This window comes from Cetorhinus maximus, chromosome 3, assembly GCF_964194155.1.
Source record: "Cetorhinus maximus chromosome 3, sCetMax3.hap1.1, whole genome shotgun sequence".
NCBI lineage: Eukaryota > Metazoa > Chordata > Chondrichthyes > Lamniformes > Cetorhinidae > Cetorhinus > Cetorhinus maximus.
Window position 1 is genome coordinate 42,142,557 of NC_135881.1, and position 18,056 is coordinate 42,160,612.

An 18,056-nucleotide genomic window follows, 5' to 3' on the forward strand; every position below is an offset into this window, starting at 1 on the left:
TGCTCATCTCCTGGAACCCGCTTTTTGAGTGCCTTCACTTGACAGAGAGGAATTTCTTGGAATTCTTCATTCCTGAGTTGGCCTGTTTTTTCAAATCCCATTTTAATCTCCCTGGGATTACATGGCTACTGATAGGTGGACAGTTTATAGGGTCACGATTCTTGATGGGCCATCTGTTCTTTGTCCTGTCTTTCTTTTTCGTATATTAATATGTTTGTTTAGCTGTCTTAGAGTGGTGGGTTGCATTGCCAGTCACAGTGAAGGAACGGCGATATATTTCCAAGTCAGGATGGTGAGTGACTTGGAGGGGAATTTCCAGGTGGTGGTGTTCCCGTCTATCTGCTGCCCTTGTCCTTCTAGGTGGTAGTGGTCCTCACAGTTCGCAATACTTCCAAGTTTCGTGCCATGTGCAAATTTTGAAATTGTGCCCTGCACACCCAAGTCTGGGGGCAGAATTTTCACCCCCCGAGTTGGAAGCCTAGAGTTGCGAAAATTCCTGACTCTGCAAACCTGACTCCGTGGGAGGGGGAAGTTCCACAAACAGTCAGATCTTCATTCTGGGGTGGAGAGGTGCAGGTGCCAACTGGTGTTAGGTCCACCGCCCCCAGGAAGTTTTCGGAGGCAGCCACGGGCTGCCGAGTGCCAAGGCAGGCTGGTTAAAAGGCCTGGTTCAGTGCTCTGGAACTTTGTCCCAGTTTTTAAAAAAAGCAGTAAAACCAAAAGCAGCCTTCAAACACTCTCCCCCTCACCCCCACACACTCCCCATGCCCTATCCATGCCAGCTCCTGCCACCTCATGCCCCGATACCCTCATGGCCCCTCATACCCTCCATGCCAACTTACTGCCAGCTCAAGCCAATCCATGACTCCCCACTCATCCCCTTAGCCCTTTATAGCCCCTACCTTAGTACTGAAGAGGCATATCAGGGTGTATCATGGGATTACCCAGACTTGGCTAAGTTGCGGATATATGTTTAAAAGTTTCTGCAGTTTTAAAGAAAATCTAGAATGACTAGGACCTTTTGGCCAGGCCCGGAAGTTAGATAACTAGCCTATGGATCAGTCCATGATAAGCTAAGAAGTGTGGCCTTTGGGTCAAGGTAAAATAAATTGATGAATGGTCTATGAGTTCACAAAATCACAGAGCCACAGAATTGTTACAGTGTAGAAGGAGGCCATTCAGCCCATAGTGTCTGCACCAGCTCTCTGAGCATTTTAACTTAGTGCCCATCTCCTGCTTTTTCCCCGTAACCCTGCACATTGTTTCTATTTAAATAATCATCCAATGCCCTCTTGAATGTCTCAATTGAACCTGCCTCCGCCACATTTCCAAAAACTAACTACTCTCTGTGTGAAAAAGTTTTTTCTCAGCTCACATTTGCTTCTTTTGCAAAACACTTTAAAACTGTGCCCTCTGGTTCTCGATCCATTTACGAGCAGGAACAGTTTCTCCCTATCTACTCTGTCCAGCCCCTCATGATTTTGAAATTTCTATCAAGGCTCCTCTTAGTCTTCTCCTCTCCAAGGAAAACAATCCCAACTTCTCCAATCTTTCCTCATAACTGAAGCATCTCATCCCTGAAACCATTCCTGTAAACCTCTTCTGCACTCTCTCCAATGCGTTCACATCCTTCCTAAAGTGTAGCGCCCAGAACTGTACACAATACTCCAGCTGAGGTCTAACTGTAATAATTTGATAGTTTGACCTCAGGGTCAAGATATGTCAAATGTTAGGCACAGCAGGGAAATATCAGAATAGATAAGCAAAGTTCATGTTCTGGAATGAACTGTGAATATTGTTTGTGCTAAAGGGCAGGTTATTCCGTGATTGTTTTAACAATCCTTCCAGAACTGTGGAGGTGATAAACAGGTCATTCCATATTTATGTTGTAAACTCATTTGTAATTAAGGATGTAACAATTGGACATACAAGATAAGAACATTGTGAGTTAATGATGACTTATCCCAAAGATGGTATATGTAACCAACAGAAACTGTGTAACTTTAAATTGCCTTTCGGAATATTCTGAAAGAGCATTTCCCATGTGTGCACACTTGTACTAAGTAAAGAACTGCTGCTGAATCTACCTACAGTCGACTCTGTGTTGAGTGTCCTTTAGATACTCCATAACAATGCCAACTTAGGCCAACCCATGACTCCCATCCACCACCCTTTTCCCTTACATCCTCCATGCCAACTCATCCAGTATCCACCATGGGCAAACCTCAGGAGCCATAGTGAGATGAAATAAAATAAGGTTCTAAGTATCTATTACAGACTTCACTATATTAAAAAACACTAGCATTGATAAAAGCTCATTCAATGCATTTAATTCCCTTCAAGTACTTAATCCCTTATAAAAAACAAACATATCCTTCAAGTACTTAATCCCTACAAAACAAGCATTTCCTTCAAGTCCTTTATTCAAGCAAACATTTGTATTCATAGCCCTATGTCAATGACAGCTGATATCTTTATAACCTCTCTAAGCTGTCAATCAGACCGATTAGACCCATCCCCTCAGACCCAACTCCTCACCCTCATTGTGATGATAGATTGTGGAAGCAGTAAAGCAGCACTAATCCTATAATGACAACCTTCAGGTTTATGTCAACAAACATCTATTGAAATTGCAAGCACTGATTTTTTTCAACTACAGGTTGACTTTTTTTAATTTAAAGGGAAGGGTATTTAAATGACTTGACAGCTTGACAGTTCCAAAGACCATATCCACTTTTTATATAAATTCATGCCTGCTCTTAACAATCCCAAAGGGGTACATGACCTCTCCCAAAGATGAACCTGACCCATCCCAAAGGGTACCCAACTTCTCCAAAAATGTACCTTACTTCTTCAAAAGGGTATCTTTCCTTTTCAAATAACTCCCACAGGTCCATATCTTTCGATCAAATGTCTAAAGCCCACAAGTCATATTTTAGAAACCTGGGCGACCAAAATTGCTTCTGTTTGAAGGCAGCTGCACTTTTAAATGAGCAGTGCCTCCCTGAACTGTGAAATACAGCCTGCCCCATTCCCTGCCCCCCACGCCCACCCTGGGCGAAAATTATGGATGCCGGTTTCATAAGAAATGGGAGCAGGAGTAGGCCATTTAGCCCCTCAAGCCTGCCCTGCCATTCAATAAGATCATGGCTGATCTGCCCCAGCCCTCAACTCTTCTTTCGTGCCAGCTCCTCATAACCCTCAATTCCCCGATATTTCAAAAATTTATCTACCTCCTCTTTAAATACTTTCAGTGATCTAGCCTCCACAACTCTCTGGGGTAGAGAATTCCAGACATTCACTATCCTCTGAAAGAAGAAATTCCTTTGCATCTCAGTTTTAACTGAGTGTCCCCTTATTCTGTAACTATGTCACCTATTTCGAGATTCCCCCACCACATCTTCTCAACATCCACCCTGTCAAGCCCCCTCAGAATCTTGTACACTTCAATAAGATCACCCCTCATTCTTCTAAACTTTAATGAATAAAGGCCTAACCCTTTTAGCTGTTCTCGGTAAGTCAACCCTTTCATCCCAGGAATCAGCCTAGTGAATCTCTTTTGAACTGCCTCCAATGCCAGTATATCCTTTCTTACATACGGGGACCAAAACTGTACACAGTACTCCAGGTGCGGCCTCACCCACACCCTGTGAAGTTGTAACAAGATTTCCCTATTATTAAATTCCAACCCCCTAGCAATACAGGCCAAAATCCCATTTGCCTTCTTAATTACTCACTGCACCTGCATGCTAACTTTCTGTTTCATGCACAAGAACATCCAGATCCTTTTGTGCTGCACTTTTTTGGAGTCTCTTTCCATTTAAACAATAGTCTGCCTTTTGATTCTTCCTACCAAAGTGCATGACCTCACACTTTCCCATATTAAACTCCATCTGCCAAGTTTTTGCCCACTCACTCAACCTATCTATATCCCCTTGCAAATTCCTTATGTCCTCATCACAACATGCCTTCCCACCTATTTTTGTATCATCAGCAAATTTGGATACATTACACTCTGCCCCCTCCTCCAAGTCATTAATATAGATAGTAAATAATTAAGGCCCTAGGACTGATCTTGTGGCACTCCACTAGTTACGTCTTTCCAACCTGAAAAAGAACCATTAATCCCAACTCTCTGTCTTCTGTGCGTTACCCAATCCTCAATCCACACTAATACATTACCCCCAATACCGTGAGCTCCTATCTTGTGCAATAACCATTTATGTGGCATCTTATCAAATGCCTTCTGGAAATCCAAATACACTACATCTACTTTATCCCCTTTATCAACTCTGCTTGTTATATCCTCAAAGGACTCTACCAAATTTGTCAAACATGATTTCCCTTTCACAAAGCCATGTTGACTCTGTTTGATTGCGTTAAGTGTTTCTAAATGTCCTGCTATTTCTTGCTTAGTAATGGACTCTAGCATTCTCCCAACGACAGATGTTAGGCTGACAGGCCTATAGTTTCCTGCTTTTTGTCTCCCTCCCTTCTTGAACAGGGGCATCACATTCACGGTTTTCCTATCTGCTGGGACCCTCCCGGAATCCAGTGAGTTCTGGAATATTTTGACCAATGCTTCCACTATCTCTGCAGCCACTTCCTTTAGAACCCTTGGATGCAGGCCATTAAGTCCTGTTGACTTGCCTGCCTTTAGTCCCATTAGTTTGTCAAATACTTTGTCCCTCGTGAAATAGACTGTTACAAGATCTTTCTTCCCATTAGCTCCTTGCTTATCTGATATCTTTGGGAGGTTTATAGTGTCCTCCACTGTGAAGACCAATGCAAAATATTGGTTAAAGTTATCTACCATTTCCCTGTTCCCCGTTATCAATTCTCCAGTCACATTCTCCAAGGGTCCCACACTGACTTTAGCCACTCTCTTTCTTTTTATATACCTGTAGAAGCTCTTGCTGTTTGTTTTTATATTTCTTGCCAATTTACTTTCATAATTAATTTTCTCCCTCTTTATTAGCTTTTTAGTCATTCGCTGCTGGTTCCTAAAAAATTCCCAATCCTCTGACCTACCACTAGTTTTCGCCACTTTGTATGCCTTAGTTTTTGATTGGATCATTTCCTTGACCACTTTTGTTAACCACGGGTGGTTCATCCTTCTCATTGAGTCCTTCTTTATGACAGGGATAAATCTTTGCTGAGCATTATGAAATATCTGCTTAAATGTCTGCCACTGCTCATCCACTGACCTTCCCCTTAGTCTATTTTCCCAGCTCGCTTTAGACAACTCTTTCTTCATGCCTCTGTAATTGTCCTTATTTAAGTTGAGGACACTGGCTTGAGACCCGAGTTGCTCACCCTCAAACTGAATTTGAAATTCCAACATGTTGTTATCGCTATCCCCTGGAGGATCCTTAACTATGATATCTCTTATTAATCCCACCTCATTACACATTACTAGATCTAAAATACCCTGTTCCCGGTAGGTTCTGCAACATATTGCTCCAAGAAACAATCCCTGATGCACATTATAAATTCGTCTTCCATGTTACCCCTGCCAACCTGATTTGTCCAGTCAATGTGCAGATTAAAATCACCCATGACAATTGTAGTGCCCTTCTTACTTGCCTCCATTATTTCCCAATTTATACTTTGTCCTACAGTGAGGCAATTCTTTGGGGGCCTATAGACAACTCCCACCTGTGATTTCTTCCCCTTGATATTCCTTATCTCCACCCAAACTGATTCCACATCATGATCTATTGCACCTATATCACGACTCACCACCGCACTGATACCTTTCTTTATTAACAAAGCTACCCCCACCTCCTTTTCCTTTTTCCCTATTTTTCCAGAATGTCAAATACCCTTACATATTGAGTTCCCAGCCTTGGTCACCCTGCAACTGCGTCTCTGTAATAGCTATCGAGTTATATTCATTTATTTATTTGTGCCATCAACTCATCTATCCTGTTACAAATGCTGCGTGCATTCAGATGAAGAGCCTTAAGCTTTGATTTTTACCATTATTGCTCATTCTGGTTCTGGTTTCTGCTGCACTCTTATGCTTATATTTTCTGCCCCTCCCTGTCACACTTTGATTATTGTTCACCTCTTCACTGTCCACCTCTCTCATTTCTTTTTGATTTTTTAAACTTCCCTTCAATTGAACCCTCCCCTCCACTAATTAGTTTAAAGCCCCATCTACAACCCTAATTATACGATTCGCCAGGACACTGGTCCCAGCTTGGTTCAAATGAAGCCCATCCCAACGGAACAGCTCTCTCCCTCCCCAGCACTGGTGCCAGTGCCCCATGAATCGAAACCCATTTCTCCCACGCCAATCTTTGAGCCACGCATTACCTCTAATCTTATTTACCCCACGCCAATTTGCACGTGGCTCAGGTAGTAGTCCGGAGATTATTACTTTTGTGGTTCTGCTTCTTAATTTAGCCCCAAGCTGCTCATAGTCCCTTAGCATAGTCCCTGCTCATAGTTCCTAGCCCTACCTTTGTCATTGGTACCTACATGGACCATGACAACTGGATCCTTCCTCTCCCACTCCAAATTCCTCTCCAGCCCAGAAGAGATGTTCTTAACCTTGGCACCGGGTAGGCAACACAGCCTTCGGGTCTCTCTGACTTTGCTGCAGAGAACAGTATATATTCCCCTAACTCTGCTATTCCCTATTACTACTGTATTTCTCTTTTCTCCCCCCACTTGAATGGCACTCTGTACCATGGTGCTGTGGTCAGTTCGCTCATCCTCCCCGCAGTCTATGCCATCGTCCACACCGGGAGCAAGATCCTCGTACCTATTGGACAAGGGGGCCTATTGGGTTATGGGACAGGACCTATTGAGTTCAGGGACAGGACATCCAGATTCTGGGCTCTGGCACCATTTTGGCTAAGGCATGGAGCTGTTCTGCTTTACAAAAATTTGGGCCTAGATCATTGATGTAGATCAAGAAAAGTAGTGGTCTTACCTCCAGTCCAAAAAATAACCATTCACCACTACTCTCTGTTTCCTGTCACTAAGCCAGCTTTGTATTTATGCTACCACTAACCCTTTTATTCCATGTGGTAACTTTGCCATCAAGCCTATTATGTGGCACTTTATCATCACATGCCTTTTGGAAGACCATATATACAATATCAACCATTTTACCCTCAATAAACCTCTCTTTTACCTCTTCAAGAAACTCAATTGAGTTAGTTAAACACAATTTGCGCTTAATAAATCCATGCTGCCTTCCTTAATTAATGCACATCTGTCCAAGTGATTGTTTATTTTGTTCCTGAGTACTAGGGGAGGCAGTGGTGTAGTGGTATTGCTGCTGTACTACTAATCCAGAGACCCAGTGTAATGCTCTGGAGACCTGGGTTCAAATCCCACCACAGCAATGGTGGAATTTTAATTCAATAAAAATCTGGAATTAAAAGTCTAATGATGACCATGAAACCATTGTCAGTTGTTGTAAAAACCATCTGGTTCATAAATGTCCTTTAGGGATGGAAATCTGCTGTCCTTCTTTTGACTCCTGACCCAAGGCAACATGGTTGACTCTTAAATGCCCTCTGAACAAGGGAAATCAGGGTTGGGCAATAAATGATGCCCACATCCCGTGAATGAATTTTAAAAAATTGTTTCGGAAAGGTTTCCCACCACTGTGGTTATAGTGGCTGGGCTGTACTTCCTGGGCTTATCCTTATGACCTTTTTTCAACATTTGCTATCCTCCAGTCCTGGCACCAGCCTGATACCTAAGGAGGATTATGGCCAGTGCCTTCACAATTTCTGTCTATTACTTGCCTCAGCATCCGCAGATGTATCTGACCTGGCCCTACTGGTCCTTACCAACTTTAAGTACACCAACCCTTCTAATACCTCCTCTTTGTCAACCTTTTAGACCATTCAATGTCTCAACTACCTTTTCTTTCACTATGGCTTTGGTAGCATCTTGGCAACACACTTATTTAATACCTCTGCCATGCCCTCTGCCTTCATGTTAAATCCCTTTTTTGGCCTCTGATCGGCCCCATTCCTCCTCTTACAGCCTTAGTGCTATTTATATGCTTATAGAAGATTTTGGATTCCCTTTTATGTTAGAAAGTATCTTCTTGTACTTTCTCTTTGCTTCTCCTATTTTCTTTTCACTTCCCCTTCTGAAATTTTTATATTCAGCCTGCTTCTCACTTGCATCTGTTATTCACGCCCTTTTCTGCTCCATCTTGCTCTCTATCCCTTTCGTCATCCAGGGCAAGAGGGCTTTGGTTGCCCTACCTTTCTGCTTGTGGTAATGTACTTTGACTGCACCCGGACTCTCTTTGTTCCATTGTAGTTTTGCCTGCCAATCTTTGATTCCTATTTGCCTGGGCCAGACCCATTCTCACCCTAATGAAAATTGACACACCCTCAGTTCACAATTTTACTCTGGGTTGCTCCTTGTCCTTTTCTATAGCCAACCTTATAACACTATGATCACTGTCCTCTAAATGTTACCCACTGACACTTGATCCACTTGAACCAGTTCCAGCAATGCCTTCCTCCTTGTTGGACTGGAAACATACTGATCTAGAACATTCTCCTGAACACACCTCAGAATATCTTTCCCCCTCTCTGCCCTTTACACTATTACTATCCCAGTCTATAATAGGATAGTTAAAATCCCCAATTATAACAACTCTATAATTCTTGCACTTCTCTGTAATTTCCTCGCGATTATGTTCCTCTGTACCTTTCTCACTAGTTGTTAGCCAATCAAATACACTCAGTAATGTAATGGTACCTCTATAATATTTTTAGCTCTAACCAAATAGATTCACTTGGTTATATATTGTATTTTCTATAAAAATCTATAAATAGCTAGGGACTAATTAGCTAGTGACTAATTGTTATATGTAAGTGTTCCATGGGACCACATTTCATGGCTGCACTAGAAACTCATGTGAAGTATAACAGAACCAGTTCCAGTTGGTCCTTCTTTTTACAGACAGCATGGCAAAATTAAACATAAAGGGTTGGATTTTGCCCTCATCAGGCGGGCTGGCCTGGGATTGGCCATGAAACTAACCACAGCCTGCGATCGGGCCCCGACCACGATTTCACACTGGCAGGCCAATAAGGCCCGCCCAGCATGAAATGTGGCTCGTCACTGGCCAGGAAGGGCCAAGCAAGGACAGGGCCCTGTTGGTCGCCGGGTCCAATGGCGACCCGACGGCTGGTATAAAGAAAGCCTAGGCAGGCCCAGAAAAGCTGCCAGGGAAGGACACCTGGCTGCCGTTCTGACAATGCACTCAAGTGCGGCAGCAAACGCCAGGCTGGAGGGCAGGTCGGGTGGGCACTCAGCCCCTGCTTTTCTTATGAGTGCTTTGCTGTCCTGCTGGAGATGGCTGCCAGGAGGGACACCCTTGTCCCTAGAGATGGGAGGAGGAGGCCACCACATCTCACCAAGAGGACATGGGAGGAGGTGGCAGCCCGGGTGAGCAGCAATGATGTGGTGAAGCACACATGGGTGCAGTGTCAGAAGAGCTTCAATGACCTGTTGTGCTCATGAAGGATGAGTACTCTGTTGGCCTGGGTCAGTGTTCAGATGTGTTAAGGTGTGGCCATCTCCCCATGGACTTCAGCAGTGTTGGACTCTGAGTGCCAACTGTCAATGATGCCAGAGCTGGCCAAGGGGGTGAGCCCTGCTGCTTGGACTGAGTGCTTTGCAGCTCAAGGGCCATGACTTGGTTGTGCCCTGCGAGGTATTCCTCAGCTGGGGTTGGCCAGGCTGCAATGACACTGCAGGTAGAGAGTGGACTAATCAATGCTTCTCTGTCCTTTCAGGAGAAGATAAGCCATAACCAAGCTGAGAGGGCACATACAGGCAGAGGTCCGCCCAACCTGCTGCTGCTCTCCTGGTTCAAGCAAGACGCCCTGGAGCTAGAGAGCCAGCACAGTCCCAGTGCAACCGGGCGTGGCGAGGTGGGGATGTCAGATGAAGGTAAGAGTGCAGTGCACAGAGGTGAGACTTTCAGATTGTGCGAATATTCTAGTGCAGTCTCCTCATTGGTGTGAGCCTCGAACCCATTGATCATTGGAAGATGATGGCGCCATGATGCAGATCTCTGTTGTCTCACCAGGATGCCTGGCATGCACAGTGACAGTGTGATGACTTTAACTAATGACATGCCCTTCTTCTCCCTTTTAGGATCGTCAGCAAGCATCCGATCTGCAGACCCCAAAGGTCCACCCCTGACATCGGAGGATCACCGGGCATCACTGTCACCTGCATCACACCCACTCTCTGAAGCAGGCATTAGAGCAGCGTCTAGTATTTTGGTGCACATTGGTGAGGGCACTTCACAATCGCTTGAGGTACAGGCAGAGGCAGAGAGTGCCCAGGGTGCCAGCAGTCGGAGGACTGCTGGGGACCAGGACGATGCTGAGTCAAAGGCTGATGATGAGCATCTGAAGTCGTCCATTAGGCACCAGATGCTGGATGTCCAGCGGGATGTGCAGGAGGATCTGGCAGAGATCCATGAGGGTATGTGTGCCATGGTCTCCATTGTGGAGGAGTCCACGCGGAGCGTGAGCACTGCATTGACCCTCATGACTGAACGCAGTGCCTCCTCCATTGAGAGAGTGGTGACTCTCATGGAGAGGCAACTCCAGGAACAGAGTGAGGGGTTCCTGGGGTTGCGCTCAGACCTGCAAACCCTCACACAGGCAATGACCTTGGGTGGTCAGTGTCAGTGTGGGAGATGGATGAGGCACCCAGTATCCCAGCTAGGTGGCCGTCCATCAATGGCGAGCAGAGAAGTCCCGAGCAACCTCACGTTGGCGCATATGCTGCCTGTCGTCTCTGCGGATTCCTCTCAGGGCGCTCTGGATGATGGCAGCAGGTCTTTCCCCCCTCCGCCAGTGACCATGGCATCTGATGAGGCTGTGGCGACTGGGGAGATGCCAGCCGTGCCACTGGCTGCTCCCCTCCCAGGTGTGGCCAGCATAGGCTCCACTGGCCAGAGGACAACTGCCAAGGTCATCAAGGCCAACAGGACAGCAGAGTCAGTAGGCTGTCTCCAATGCTAGTGCCAGCGAGGGGGGTGGACCTAGATGTAGCACTCGGAATCATAAGCTAACGGCACCATGAGCACAAAAGGGGCAGGTTATGAGTGAGTTTATGTTCATTTATGTTTAATTAGTGTATACTGGTCTGGGACTTAAAACCAGAGAAGTTGATGTATATAGCCTGTGCTTGTCAAAATGATATAAATTGTGTTTTTGTCGTCATGGCCTGAGTATGCTTCACTTTTTTGTTGGTGCAGGGTACGCCAGTATGTATTGCTGGTTGTAGGTGGCTCTGAACTTTATTGCACAGGTACTAAGTGTTCTTTGTGTCCAAATGAAAGGGTCCTTTCAGACATCCACGATGGAGGAGGCAGCCCTGGCATGCGGTTGAAGCTGATCTTTGGTAGCCTAGCTGAAGGGGCATTGGATCAAGGCGTCCCTGCCTCCTTGGAGGTTACTAATGTCTGGTTCCACACCCTCAGCGTTCTCCTCACCGTGCTCAACTTCGGACTCACCACTGGACTCATCATCTGTGGCCTGTGCAGCTGCATCAAGATCCTGTTCCTCCAGCGGGTCCCTCCTTGTCAGTACCAGAATATGGAGGGCGCAGCATGCAACCACTATCAGTGACACCCACTCTGGGGGGGTATTGTAGTGCACCCCCCGAATGGTCCAGGCATCGGAACCGCATCTTGAGAAGACCAATGGCCCGCTCAATCACCGCCTTTGTGGAGCCACGACTCACATTGTAACATTTATCGGCCTCTGTTCTTGAGTGACGGACAGGCTCTTCAACAATTAGCCTTTGTCACCCAGCAGCCATCCATCCATCGGGCTGGAGCACTGAAGAGCCTCAGCACCTGGGAGTGTCTCAGGACGTACGCATCATGGGAGCTGCCTGGGTACCTGGCACAGACTTGTAGAATCTGCATCCTGTGATCACACACTATCTGCACGTTCATGGAGTGGAAGCCCTTCCTGTTGACGAAGGCACCGGGCTCACCTGCTGGCGCCTTGATGGCCACATGTGTACAGTCTATAGCACCCTGGACATGGGGGAACCCAGCAATTGCTGCAAAGCCTCTGGCCCGCTCAGTCTGACTGGCCTCATGTGTATGGTAAAGAATAAATGTCAGTACCGACCTGAACAGAGCTTCTGTCACCAGCTGGATGCAACTGTGGACAGCCGATTGGGAGACTCCACGAAGATCCCCCACTGACCCCTGGAAAGAGCCGGAGGCATAGAAGTTGAGGGCCACTGTGACCTTCAGAGCCGCTGGTATGGGGTGTCCATCCACATGGTCGGAGCTGATCTCAGGCCCAATCATCTGACAAATGGAGATCGTGGTTCCCATTGACAGGCGGAGCCTCCTTCGGCACTGCACCTCAGACATATTGAGGTAGCTGCATCGCAGCCTGTAAACCCTGGCATCAGGATAGCAGTGTCTTCTGTGGCCCCTTCCGCCTTAGACTACCTACTGGCCCTGTGCCCCTTGTGTCTGCGCCTCTCCTCCCACAGGTCCCTCCCCTGGAAGCTGCATTGGGACACCTGGCCTCCTCTCCCTTCTGCCCCTTTCTTCCTTCTCAGGGCAGATGCCACCAGCGAGACCACAATCACCATTACCAGGGTAACGGAAGGTTGTCTGATACCTGGAAGGGTCCACGCAGTCTGATTCCTCTGGGGGCCTTGCAGACACCAAGAAGTCCTGAAACAAAGCCTGGAAATGCTAAGAATGAAGCCCCGAACAGAGATGAAGCTGCCAAGTATCAATAAGCAATCAGCTGAAACTATCTCCAAAACCGCTCACTACTCACACTGGCAAAGCTGCTGACCCTTTTTATCTCGCCCCTGGATGAATTTTGAGGAGATGTCAGTTGGCCGCCTGCCCATTTTGACCGTGCGATGAGCAGAAAATCGCACAGGTAACAAAAAAATCTCAGACAATTGGACTAAAGGCCTTAAGTGACCTGTTAATTAATGGCGGGCGCCGCTCCGGCACCCGTGTGCACCCGCCGACCGAAAGATCGCGAGAGTGTGCGATGACGTTGGAACGCTCGGCTGATGTCATCGCGCACTACTTTAGTGCAGTTTGGGTCAGCCCAAAGAGTTTCTGACCTTTCCATGCTCAAAGCCTGATTATTATCAACATCTGGGAACCAAAAGACAAGAACACATAACACAGCCCTTGACCCTTCCAGGATATCCTTTGCTTCCAGCACTGTAATATTCTCCTGAAGTAATACTGCCACCTCTCCTCCTTCCTTTCCTTCCCTCACTTTCCTGAACACCTTGTACTCAGGAATAAGTCCCGCCCTTTAGTGAGCCAGGACTCTATTACTGCCAAAACATCATTTCCCCACATGGCTATAAGTGCCTGCAGCTCATCGACCTTATCGACCATGCATTTGTATACGTGAACTGTGCACCTAATTTAGATCGTACCACATTCCCTCATACTCTGACCTCACCTAATACTTTAGTATTTCTTACTCTAGTGCTATCCGTCTCTCCCCATATTTGTTTTTCTTCTCTAACGTGACCTCTTAGTTCCCATCTCCCTACCAAATTAGTTTAAACTGTCCCCAATAACAGGGTTATTGCTGGGAAAACTGTAAAACTTAATGCAACTGTAAAAGGAATGTGATAAGTATAGGCATGTCTTCTAATTATTTAAAGGCAGTGATGAGCACTTTGCTATGCCATATCATTTACTCGTGCATGAGTTATTTAAAGAAATGTTAAATACGTGCTGCATGCAACAGCACCTGTTACTTTCAATTAGCACAGTAGATCCTTTTAATTGGTGACTCAGTGCCTGGAATAGTATATTTTGCTGCAAGACAGTGCTGTAGGTGCTTAAACAGCTGCTGGTAGCACCTTTCTCCTTAGTTTGTTCTCATTTAGTAATCCATCAAAATAACAAATGTCCCTTGTCTAGAAGTAGTGATTTGTACCAGGTTTAAATTATTGCATTAGTTATTCCATGCCTCTCGCTCAGAATTTTGACTAATGTGTAATCCTTTAGACCAGGTAGTTTTGTCCTTATTTTATATATACGATAACCTGCTTGTAAATTGGACAGGTTTTGAGCAGTGTGTTTTTCTCTGGGGAAAAGACCGATTCTGACTTCTTTAGTCAGAATCAATTAAATTCATCCATTTTTCTCTGCAGCATTTAGATGAACGCATTTTTCAAGCACAGTTCAAGCAGACAGTCGAGTCTCCTGAGTCATAAGACTGTTGGGCTCTCGATACCCACTGTCAATTGTGAAAAATAATTCACTTTTGCACTTACAAAGGGGGATTTTTGAACATGGTGAATTTAGGAGAAATATATAAAGTGAAGTATTAAATACAGTTAGCTCAGCAATTGAACTGATTCTTCCCACCGCACCCCCCACCCCGCCACATCTCTCTGTGAGGTTTTGCTTATGCAGCCAAAATGGAAAGGTACAAGTAACAACGTCCTAACTGCTAGAAAAGATTTGTGGATGGTATGCGCATGGATATAGATATACATATAATCTCCCTCTCGCACACAATGTTCTTTTATGTGACCAGCATTGAGAGAAATTAATCTGAAAATTGGAAAATCGCCCAAATTGTGAAGGTGTTCCATTTTAAAGCACAGTAACGCTGACAGTTCAATTACAGTGTGCTGCCAAACTTGGGGTTCACCATATTAAAGAATTTGAACACTCATCAAATAAAAAGCAACTGCATTTGCTGAAGCCTTGCAAATACGCTGTGATATGTTATTAAAGCACTGCGTAGAGAAGGCTACTGTGGGTGAGAATTTAATTCTCACAAAATGTTGCTGATATGCCTCCTCAAAGTCTCTCTCCTGAGCAATTTAGAGGAAAGTAAGCCATTTCTCCTTCAGTTGTAAGTCACTGGCCCTACTGAACCTTTTAAAAAGGTTGTCATGCAAAATTGAGATGAGTACAGTTCATAATGAGTAACGGTAATGTGGTCTATCAAAGCCTGTTTCTCTCTAACCCTAATTTTCCCTGCCTGACACTTAACTGCATTTGGAAAACCATCTAATAACTTACACTCAACACCTTTAACTGGATAATTATTCCCAACATTTCATGACCTAAACTACCAGTATATTGTTGAAAAATAATTGCATTACCAAGAACAACATTTTGTACTGATAATTTAACTGGCCTTGGTCAGCAGTTAATAGAAAACTCTAATTAAACCACTAAAGGGTGAAAACATTTCTTCTGTTACTTCAGTTTGATGCGGGTGATGGGTGGGGGGGGCAGGGGTGGGGTGCCCGGGGGTGGGGTGGGGGGAGCGGGGAGCATGGGGGTGGGGGGAGCGGGGGCAGGGAGCATGGGGGCAGGGAGGGGAGCGCAGGGGTGGGGAGTGCAGGGGTGGGGGGGGCGAGGCGGGGAGCACAGGGGTGGGGAGCACGGGGGTGGGGAGCACGGGGGCAGGGAGGGGCGGGGACTGGGGGTGCGGGGGTGGGGAGCGTGGGGGGGGGACGGGGAGCGCGGGGGAGTGCGGGGGGCATAGGGGCAGGGGGCGGGGAGCATGGGGGCGGGGGGCATGGGGGCGGGGGGCAGGGAGGGTGGGGAGCGCAGGGGGGGAGGGGCTGGGAGCGCGAGGGCGGGGGACAGGGGGGCAGGGGGGTGGGGGGGCGGGGGGGCAGGGAGGGTGGGAGTGGGGGGGCGGGGAGCACGGGGCCAGGGAGGGGGAGCGCTGGGGTGGGGAGCACTGGGGTGGGGAGCGCGGGGGTGGGGGGCGTGGGGACGGGGGGGTGCGGGGGCGGGGAGCGCGGGGGAGCGGAGCGGGGGGCGCAGGGGCAGGGGGCAGGGAGCGCGGGGGTGGGGGGGCGGGGGTAGGGAGGGCGGGGAGCGCAGGGGCAGTGATTTCCTCTCAGCAGTATGCATAGCAAAATTATAAACTCATCCTTTTTAGATGAGTTACATTCAGCATAACACAGCAGAAATTTCTCCCGATGGAATGGAAAATACTCTTCCATTTGGGAAACCCCAAATTTTGGAGAGTGATGAAAGGGACGGTAGCAACTTGGATACAAAATTGGCTGAATAATAGGAAACAGAGAGTAATGGTCGATGGGTATTTTTCGGACTGGAGGAAGGTTTGTAGTGAAGTTCCCCAGGAGTCAGTATTGGGACCCTTGCTTTTCCTGATATATATTAATGATCTAGATCTTGGGGTGCGGGGACAATTTCAAAGTTCGTGGATGATACAAAACTTCGAAGTATTGTAAACTGTGAGGAGGACAGTGTAGAACTTCAAAAGGACATAGATAAGTTGGTGGAGTGGACAGATAGGTGGCAGATGAAGTTCAATATGGAGAAGTGTGAGGTGATGCATTTTGGTCGGAAGACATGGAGAGACAGTATGAAGTAAAGGGTACAATTCTTAAGGGTGTGGAGGAGCAGAGAGACCTGGGTGTATATGTGCATGGATCATTGAAGGTGGCAGAACAGGTGGAGAGAGCAGGTAACTAAGTTTACAGTATCCTGGGCTTTATTAATAGGGGCATAGAGTACAAGAGCAGGGAGGCTATGCTGAGCTTATATAAGACACTAGTTAGACATCAGCAGGGGTATTATATACAGTTCTGGGCGCCACACTATAGGAAGGATGTGAATGTATTGGAGAAAGTGCAGAAGAGGTTTACAAGAATGGTTCCAGGGATGAGAAACTTGAGTGACGAAGGTAGATTGGAGAGGTTGGGACTGTTCTCTTTGGAGAGGAGAAGGCTAAGAGGGGATTTGATAGAGGTGTTCGAAATCATGAGAGGGCTCTTCAGAGTAGATAGGGAGAAACTGTTCCCGCTCGTAAAAGGATCAAGAACGAGAGAGGGTACAGATTTAAAATGACTTGCAAAAGAAGCAGATTTGATGTGAGAAAAAACTTTTTCACACAACGAGTGGTTCGGGCCTGGAATGCACTGCCTGGAAGTGTGGTGGAGGCAGGTTCAATCGAGGCATTTAAGAGGGCATTAGATGATTATTTGAATAGAAACAATGTGCAGGGTTATGGGGAAAAGGCAGGAGAATGGCACTAGGTCATAATGCTCATTTGGAGAGCCAGTGCAGAAGCGATAGGCTGAATGGCCTCCTTCTGCGTCATAACAATTCTACGATTCTGTAATTTGTGGTTAGACTTTTCACAAATTTAGTGGGTGAGGGCGGAAGAGAGTCAATATGTTTTGTGAGGTTTGGGACTGAGGTTTGACAATGAAACAGTGCTTGGGGTATATACATTCTAGCATACATCTGTATCTTATGAAGTGACATTGGTCCATCATAAACCTTTGCGTATAATGTGTGCACATGCACACATGAACACTCCCCCTCTTGCTCTCTCTCTCTTTGATTGGACAACAAACTTTTTTAAAAAAATGTTGGTATCTGTGCATAACACATTTGCACACAACTTGGACATTTTAGGGTGGTTGCTTATTATATTCAAAAGATTTATGGTAAGTTTGGTAGTATAGACCGTTTCTACTACAGTGAGGGCAAGATTAAACAGAGGGTGGGAAGGAATTAAGAGAGTTACTCATCTTAAAAGTGACCAGAGTCAAATAATTTAGTCCATCCTGCTTACTTCCCCTAGGAAAAAATGAAACTGTATCCATAAGTGAAATTATTCATATCTATCTGGTAACACAGTGTTGGTGCTATAATGGGGCTGCTTGTTCCCTTAATTTTCTCATACACATGCCTGATGTTGGCTGTTCAGTGGAGAGGTATTGAACAGAAGTCAAATCTTTCGCCACAGGAAAGAGTGCAGAACAATAGCATTCCTGAGTGGAAAGCCCTAGGCAGAGCCCCACTAGCTTCTATGCTTCTTTAAATGCGTTTTGCGGGACGTGGCCAACACTGACAAGGCTTGTAAATAATGCCAAATCCAACAGACTTTGAGAAAATGGTGGTGGTCGGCTTTCTTATTACCATCCTTGTGTTGATGGTGCCTCCCATAATTGTGTGAGGTATTACTCACTATTGACTCAGTGACGATGAAGGAATGAGGATAAATGGTCAAGTCAGG

At 46.2% G+C, this 18,056-nt stretch overlaps 1 long non-coding RNA gene across 1 annotated transcript in view; it reads right to left on the reverse strand.

The window, feature by feature from the left end:
- LOC144677753 (uncharacterized) overlaps positions 1–18,056 on the reverse strand; it is a 104,606-nt gene that overhangs the window by 36,696 nt on the left and 49,854 nt on the right. The window lies entirely within an intron of this gene.